Here is a 7,558-nt window from a genome sequence, read left to right as displayed (position 1 = left end):
TCAGGAGAGGAGAGGTTGTGTTTTGTATGGGGTGATCAGGCATCAAAGCCAGCTCAGGTCAAGTCACCGCTGCACTTGCACTGCTTCTTGTAAGGCTTGTCCTCCAGTGGTTCTGGTGGTTCCTGCTATAGTCATTCCTATATCATGAAACTCAAATCATGGCTTACAACAATTTAAAGATAGATCCATTAAAATCTTCACCACGGGTCCCTTTGTACCAGCCCATAGGGTTTAACATTGCAGTGAACTTCTCCCCTTGCCCCTGCTCCGGCTTGGACTTACCCACGGACTGCGGTCCCTTAGGGCTGTACCTGCTCCAAGTGGAGCCTCGGCTACGAGCCACAGTCTCTCCAGGGGTGTACCTGCTGCGGCACAGACTCAGCCACAGCCACAGTCACTTCGAGGTGTACCTGTTCCAACATGGCCTTATCCATGGGCCATCACCACAGACCTGCTCCAGCACGGCCTTACCTACAGCCACAGTCCCTTCAGAAGTAAATCAGCTCCAGCATAGCCTTATCCCTGGCCACAATCCCTTCAAGGCTGTACCTGCTGTGTCGTGGGCTTATCCATGGCCACACACTTTGAGGTGCTCCAGCATGATCTCCTGCACAGCCACTGATGCTACTGCAGCACAGAATTATCCACAGCCACAGATGCTTTGAGGTGTACATTCTCCGATGTGGGCTTGTCCTTGGGCCACAGTTCCTTCAGAGGCATACATGCTGCAGCACAGACAGAGCCATGGCCACAGACACTCCGAGATACACCTGCTCAGGCATGGGCTTATTCATGGACACAGGGGCTTTGGGGTGTCCTGCTCCCACGTGGACTCATCCACAGCTCACAGTCCCCTTGACCCGAGTTCACACTGGAGTTCCAGCCTGTCCAGCACAGAACAGCAGTCATGCCCTGGCCACCTGCCAGCCCAGGCACATCGCCGTGGCTGTTACCAGAACGTTCCCGGGCACAGTGCGGTGAGATGATAAGCAGTGCAGCAGCACAGCAAGCAGCCAAAGCGAGAAGCAGCCACTAATGAGCACTGGGCCCTAATATACAGTAAGGCAAGCAAGCCCCAGGGCCAGCACAGAGACCTGCCCCCCAACAGCTGAACAGCAATAACAGCTGTGAATTTGAACTAGCACATTCCAATCAAATCAGTTGTTATCTCGAATGCTTTGAGCCCACGTTGGGCACCAGAAAGGACTGTCGTGGTTTAACCCCAGCCAGCAACCAAGTACCACGCTGCTGCTGGCTCACTCCCCTCACAGTGGGATGGGGGACAGGATCAGAAGAGTAAAAGTGAGAAAACTCATAGGTTGAGATAAAGACGGTTTAATAGGTAAAGCAAAAGCCCCGCACACAAGCAAAGCAAAGCAAGGAATTCATTCACCACTTCCCATGGGCAGGCAGGTGTTCAGCCACTCCCAGGAAAGCCGGGCTCCATCACGCGTAACGGTTACTTGGGAAGACAAACAACATTGCTCCAAATGTCCCCCCCTTCCTTCTTCTTCCCCCAGTTTATATATTCAGCATGACATCATATGGTATGGAATATCTCTTTGGTTAGTTCAAGTCGGCTGTCCTGGCTGTGTCCCCTCCTAGTTTCCCATGTCCCTCCAGCCCTCTGGCTGGCAGGGCCCAGGAATCTGAAAAGTCTTTGGCTTGGTGTAAACATTAACTAGCACAACCAAAACCATCAATGTGCTATCAGCATTGTTCTTACTCCAAATCCAATCATTGCACCAGCTACTAAGAAGAAAAATAACTTTATCCCAGCTGAAACCAGGACATGAATATATGCTTGATGTTCCTTATCAAAGCAGTAAAAGTCATGGCAGTGGCTGCGCAGGAGAGGAGACCCTTCCGCCACAAGAAACATGTCTACAGGCAGCCAGAGTTTCAGAGCAGTTCACAGAACCCATGCAGAAAAATCAGTATGAAGAGAAAGTGGGGGATGAGGGAAAACTGGTCATAATAGCAAAGTGAATAAGCTTTTAGGAGGTTAAAAAGGGCCTTACAAAAAAATAAGGCTGTTTGCTAGGAAGGCATGAAAGGAAATTTGCTATGACTCAGTCAAGAAATTCAGAAGAACTGAGAGGAGGCACACACTGCTCCTTTTATAAATTTATAGGGTATGTACAGACAGGAATGACTGATGCAGTCATGGTAAAGAGTAGTCTAGCCAGTACAGCATGTACGTGTAGGCTGCTTTCTGTGGTTGCAAATCTAGGTTTGTACTTGAAGGAGAATTTAGATTGTATCCCATTTATACGTTTACAACCTTAATGCCAGCACAAATTAAAAAATTAAAAAAGAACAGGGCACGAGTCCTGCAGACTGAGCTACAGCAAAAAACCTTAGATGACCTGTATACTCAAAGGAAGAAATTGGCTCCTAAAAACTTTCAGTGGAGGAAAAGGCAGATATACTGGTGTATGTATGCATGTACATACACCACACACAGTTATAGAGAGGTAATGGTTTAAGAAAAATCTTTTTGAGCTTCTCATGGAAAGATTTACAAGTTTTGAGGTACCATCATTCCCATAGGGAAAAGACACAAAACTGCTAACATCTGCTATATTTTGCAGCTTTTCAATGATGAAATTTCCTCTGTGTGTTTTACTTTAACACAAAAAGATAAGAAACTGTGTGGTCACTATGATCTTTGTCATATGCAGGAAGGAAGAGATGTGTTATCATACAGAGCTACAAAATTCTTCCCCTCGCTCCCCCCGCCTTTTTCTTCCCCCCTTTTCTAGCCTTTCAACAAAATTCTCAAGTTTCATAGTTGCTTAAGAACACAGGGCTGGGGGGACACAGGTTGACAGTGGGGATGACTGGAGGGTAGCAACTTAGATCCCACCAGGGGTCAAACAGAAGTAGCTCACCTAGCAGGTATTTTTCTGGCAAGGTTATGCATACATTTTCCATGGGTCGTAAAAGACCTTTTGGCTGAAAATGCCAACCGGCATCTTTCTTGGGATATCAAGCAGGGTCTTACAGCTAGACCTTTTCCAGGATTGCTTGTATGACAACCTCCCTCAAATGTGTAGGCATTTAGGAGCTCAGTAGATGTTTGTTCTGTATATTATGAAGTTAATCATCTTCTCAGTGTAAGGTTATATGGAGGGAGAGTGTCTGCTCCTTTAAGGGTATCTGGTCCAGAAGCTGCTCCACCAAAGTTATCTGATCAGGAACCTTGTCAACTAGGAAACAAAGGATAAAAAAGGAAAACCAGAAACAAAGTACACAGAGACAAAGACCTGACAAAACAAACCTTGTCACTCACACTAATAGATGGGCTCTTCAGAAACTACAGGCACTCTCCCAGAACTGGGAAGTCCCAACTTGGAATTTGCAGCTGATTATGACTGTAAAACAGGGAGATCCCAGACACTGGGCTGGGTTGCGTTCAGGAATCAACAGAGCTGTAGAAAGGATACACAGGGGGAAGGGGGAGCAGGAAGGAACAAAGTTGGGGGTAGACAGAAAAGGAGATAAAAGGTGCTGGCTGCATGTAAAACAGCGCTTGTCGCGCTGAGGCCTGGGCCTAATCACTGCAGCCTAGCCTATCTTCCTGTGTCTTATTAAATCTTTTCTTAACTATTTATTTCTCCATGTAATCTCATTGTCTATCTCGTCTGTATATGTAGGGTGAGGACTAAGTGCCGGCTACTGGTGAGAGCTGTGCAAGAGTGGATTTGACACAAGCTCCTGGAGTCAGACGGGGGCTGTGGTGTCAGCTACTGGAATAGGGGTCTTTAACCTCCAGCAGCCACCGGGGCAGGAATGGTATGTGCCCTCAAAACCAGCTCCTTGGGGGGAACAGCAAGAGTGAGACAAGTGAGGGGCTCAGCACCGGCAGCTGGAGCAGGACAGTGAGCCACAGCCTATGTGCCTGGTGTTGGGGGGCAGATGTGACACCGGTCTGTATCTTCCCTGATCACGGTGTGCATGTGTATTCACCAGCAAACTCCAAGCCAGACCAGCCAGCAAGCTGTGGGGCAAGGGTTCTTGCTGGTATCCAGGGAGACTTGGAAATGAATATTTGAGTGTGCTAGCAAACGTGAGGCTGGACTAGCCAAGGAGCAGGAGCGATGAAGGACGTAAGATGGTCTGGGACCAGGGTAGGGGTATACCAACAAGGCAGAGGGGCTGTGCTGGTACTTGGGTGATCAATGCATGGATGTGTGCTTTTGCTAGTAAGCTTCTGTCTCTGCTAGCTGGAGAGGAGGAAAAGGAATTGGCTGTCTATGCTTTATGAGTCCTATACGTAGGCACACCTCATTCATGGTAGTCTGTGTAACCAGCCATGTCAGTGTCCTCTGTGTGTGCCCCTGGGACGCGTGCTCAGCTTCACTACTGGTTGACCCTGCAAACAAGAGACTAGTGGCCACATCCCTCAGCCTGGGCAGAGACTCCAAGTCCCACGGCTGGGCTCCAGCAGCTGGGCAGGAGGGAGTGCTGAGACAGAGCAGCTGGAAAAGGGTTTGGAAAAAAACCCCAAACAAAACAAAAGACAGAAACTGGCAAACCTAAGTGAACTACATACATGAAACCTACTACAGTATTAATGAACACAGAAATTTAATTTCCTTTGTCATACACTATGTGGCACACCAACTCATTTCACAAACACCACCTTTTTTGGAAAAGGACTGCCCTGGGTTTTCTGCAGAAATGCTTATCAGACACCCCACCTCACCCCACACCCAAGGAAATGACAGTGTTGAAGCAAAAGGGCTGAGAAGCGTCTGTAGGTATCAGCTAATATGGATACATACATATCAGTCTAGTTTAAGTGTTTTCAACAATCAGTCTAGTTTAAATGGTATTTCAGGGAGAGTTAATATTAGAATCCTCAATGGATATCCTCAAAGAAACAATGCTAGAGCATCCATTAATGAGTCAAAAGTCTTAAGAGACAGATACAAATTGGCAAGACGTGCCTAAGCAGATACATGATGTTCAAATAATTGACAAAGAGCTTTATGTCAATTATTGTTTATTCCTGAACATTCTTTGTTTGGTAATATAGAAAAATAACATCCTTCTGGTTGTCGATACTTATGATATTAACGTGCAGAGCACAGAGACAATTGCCATACATAAAGTACAGGTTTCTTTCAGAAGTGTTTTTAAAAAAAATTATACATTTATACACTGACCTTGAATCTCATTTGAAAATAGAGGAGAGAAAAAATAATTCAGAAAAATACTAGTATTCTGATTTACTTTAAATCAACAGCTTGCATTACTACGCAGCTAGTCGGTTACAAGTATATACATATATTTGGATTATGGGCAAGGATCTAAGGATAAAATCATTGTGGCACAAAATTACTGGCTAAATAGTTTGGATATTTAAACTTTAAGTTGATCTTCTTCTAAGAGACTGTGTAATGAATTTAAAAAAGGAAAAAAAGTGTTTTTACAAGGCTGTTTGAATATTGCCCCTGCCCTGGTCCCGTCTTCACTCTTGGGTGAGGATTTTTAATTTGCTGTTATAAAACCAGTAGAGGGAGCTCAAAACACGAGGTACAAGCACTGCTTCTGGCAAGGGATGCCGGGGGTGGCGGGGAGGGGATAAAATCGCTTTTCACATAACTGGATAACAATACTTGGCAGGTTTAGTAAATACGTGACACTCAATGAAGGAAAGGAAATAGAGTTACTGGAAGCTAAGCAAAGCTGCCACTGCCACCATTTTCTTTTTATGTACTCTTTGCTGTCTTAGGAAAAAAGCAGCAGCAAGGCAACGGAATTTGATTTGGTACGAATTATGAGATAATTTCAGGATGCCAGACAGTGCACAAAGTAAACTAGTTAAAAGTATGGGATTTTTCAAGTTTGATGTCTCCATGACAACACATCGGTACATGGTCAAGCACGAGTTCCTTTGATTCCATGCCACTTCCTGTCAGACTAACTACATCAAGCCTTCTTTACACCATGGGAGCTCCCATCAACTACAACAATTTTGCACTTACTAACTGATGTCATTTTGGCTCCATCAATTCAACATCACTGAATAAACTCCCACAGTCCATACCCATCTACTTTAAAAATAGGATTTCCTGTTATTACAGTTGTTTTCTTTGCAAAGAAAACAAGACAACAAGCTACTGTTAGTGATTTCAAGACCTTTTGGATTCTGTTGTGAAATCAAGATACTTTGACAATAGAAATTTTTCCAGTGTAAAGTTTGCCACAGTATTTTCCAAGGAACTAAATAATTTGTCCTGACTGCCTACAATGTCATGTTATTTTCATTTAAATAGAATATTAGTTACAGTGACAGTTTTAAAGGTTGGAGGGTTTTTGGTTGTGGGTTTTTTGTTTGTTTGTTTGTTTGTGTTTTCCTCAGTGGGAAAGAAGATACCCAGGAAATATTATCTGTGATGAAAACAAAAATTGACTAAGGCCACCATTACTCTAATGCAGTCAGAAAGCCTTCATCACTGGGATGTGTGTGAAATTCATTTGCCAGCTAGCTGCAGTATCAGACATGCCAGCAATGTCAAGAGGAAAAAGGTCTACAAAACCCAACTGTGTTTTCTACTGCATGCATATCCCCAGCTCTATAACCCAAATGCTTGGAGTAAATAAAAGGTTGATAGCCCAGGAAAAGATGCTTGCAAGTTTTCTAGCAAGAGAATCTTGCGTACATTTCTAGAAATTTACTTAAAATACTCAGCACACAATCAGTCACTTAAGCAAGTCTTTTGAAAGTTCAGATACCTGTCTCGGACAGCAATGGCAAACAATGCATTTGTCAAAAAGTGGCATTTCTGATGACTTAGGATTCTTAATGCATATCACTGCGCTTCTTAGTTGGGTGCTATGGATAGGGAAATTTGGGGAAAGGATAGGCAGAAAGTTAAGAAATGCAAGTTAAATGTCACAGAATTTTCATTTTATTCTGATGACCATCAACCTGCAACAAGACAATATTTTTCCTTAAAAATTATTTCTCTCAGTGCCACAAGCCTATCTGTCAGAAGTTCTCCAGGCTGACTTGCAACCCTAACAAACTGGTTATCAAGGACTATGCCAAGTCCAAGGATGGAGACTCCACAGCCTCCCTGGGCAGCCTGTGCCAGTGCTCAGTCACCCCCACAGTAAAAAAGTGTTTCCTGATGTTCAGAGGGAACCAGCCTCCCATGTTTCGCTTTGGGCCCATTGCCTCAGGTCCGACTGGGCACCACTGATAAGAGTCTGGCTGTGTCCTCTTTGCACCCTCCCTCCAGGTGTTTATGTACAATTCCTCCTCTATCAATCTCCTTTGCTTTCCCTGACCCAAAAGACACTGAAATTCCTAGCAAAGTGAGAAATAATTCTACCATCACACAACTTCAGATTTTTTTCCTTGAAAATCCCGAAGTCAAACAGCAGGACGTAACACAAATATGACAAGCACTTTAGTACAAAGTACAGTCTAGTGCTAACAGCACAGCACAATCATCATTCAGTAAAGCATCCATACAGAAATGATTCAATATTCCATAAATATTTACCAAAAGGGTTCTACTGGCTATGTTTATATCTGTAT

The sequence above is a fragment of the Falco naumanni genome, chromosome 2, assembly GCF_017639655.2.
Source record: "Falco naumanni isolate bFalNau1 chromosome 2, bFalNau1.pat, whole genome shotgun sequence".
Lineage (NCBI taxonomy): Eukaryota > Metazoa > Chordata > Aves > Falconiformes > Falconidae > Falco > Falco naumanni.
Note: the sequence above shows the minus strand (reverse complement) of the source record.